This window comes from Vombatus ursinus, unplaced genomic scaffold (genome assembly GCF_900497805.2).
Source record: "Vombatus ursinus unplaced genomic scaffold, bare-nosed wombat genome assembly UNPS02009835.1, whole genome shotgun sequence".
NCBI classification, from domain to species: Eukaryota; Metazoa; Chordata; class Mammalia; order Diprotodontia; family Vombatidae; genus Vombatus; species Vombatus ursinus.
The window spans coordinates 9,478,559-9,480,253 of record NW_020949613.1 but is presented as its reverse complement, the minus strand read 5'-3'; positions in this window follow the sequence as shown (position 1 = coordinate 9,480,253).

Sequence of the window (1,695 nt, the reverse complement as noted above, 5' to 3'; positions counted from 1 at the left end):
CTTGGTTTGCTGAATGAATGGCTTTAACATTCAAACTTCATTTAAGTAAAACACTTTTTAGCACTGAATTTCCATATCCAATTCAGATCTAGGTTGGAAAGAAAATTGGGCTGCGGGTCAAAATTCAGTGAAATTTAATTGAATAGATTTTAAACAACTATTCTTTTAAAAACAACTTAGTGCTATGTCTTCCCACAATCATAGATCTAACTCAGGCTGGAGACCTCGAAGCTTTCAGTGTTTCCAAAGTAATCTAATTCTGGACAAAATTTGATTATTATCCTCCTTGTGTGAGCTTTGCAAATTCTTGACCTGAGTTTGTGTCTGAGCAATAGTAGATTGGTGCTTGGCTAAGACCCTATCAACCAGTCAAGAAGTTCTGATGGCTTAAAGTGACAGAACTTCAGGTTTGTCTTTGGTCTGAGATTGCTAATTTGGTCAGGTGCATTTTCTAGATCTATTTCAGGGAGTTTTAATGGTGCTTGCTCTATTTCTTCCTTCTGCTCTGTGACCTTTGTTCTGGTCCATTGGTCTTTTCACTACTGTCCCTAATCAATCAATCAATCAATTACTCCTGTCACTCATTTACATTACATACTGACTGATCACATACACACACACACACACACACACACACACTCACACACATGCAACTTCAATATAGGTTGCTTTCTGTTAGGTTTCTTCAATTGTTGTTTGCATTTTGTTGCCCTCTTTTCAATAAGAACCAACTTTTATAAACTTTTCATGACATTCCCTCACATAGCATGTTTCATTTTCAAGAAATATTGTTGAATGCTTAGCTGATAAAAATTATTAGTCATGTATTTTCTCATATCAAATTAGTTTTCATAACATGAAAATGACTTGAACTTATGGGTAAAAGATACTATATAAATACTAATTAGTATGTTATGCATTTTTTCCATAAAAGTTATGTTAGGCATCTACCACTAATACCAACTATCAATTGTTAATTAAATAAACATTTAATGGCTAATTAAAATATAACCATCAATTTTATTAAGAGCTATTAACATAATCATGATTTTATGCTGGTTAATGTTCTCATACTCATTGAGATTTTCACAAAATATTAATTACTTATTCAGATCAGTAAGAAAAAAATGCAATGTACCCTTGGCAAATCCATTCCTTACAGTATTTAAGAAATGTAAAATCATCTTTGGACTTTTTTTGATTACAGCTTCTTTATGGGACCCTATTAAAAATTTATGACCACATGTTTAAACTTGAATTCTACACATGAATTGATATTTTTGGTAGCTTTGAACTGACTACAGTACAAGTTGTCAGGGTGTTTTTTTTGTATTCATATTTACTTATTAATTCAACCAACAAATACTTACTTAGAAGCTGGTATGTGAAAGATATAGAGACAATGACACATAGTGGATGTATTTCTGGGCTTAAGGTCAGGTAGACATAAGTTCAAATCTTACCTCTCATACTTAATATGTGACTCAACATCACTTAAACCCTCAGTTCCACAGGTGATACTCTAAAGGTATAGAAGAATTTTTTTTTTAATTTAACCTCATTGATGGAAAAAAAATCCTCATCAGAAATTTTCTGAACCAATGAAATCATAGCTCTGGCTCAAAAATAGATAGATGGATGGATAGAGATAGATAGATAGATAGATAGATAGATAGATAGATAGATAGATAGATA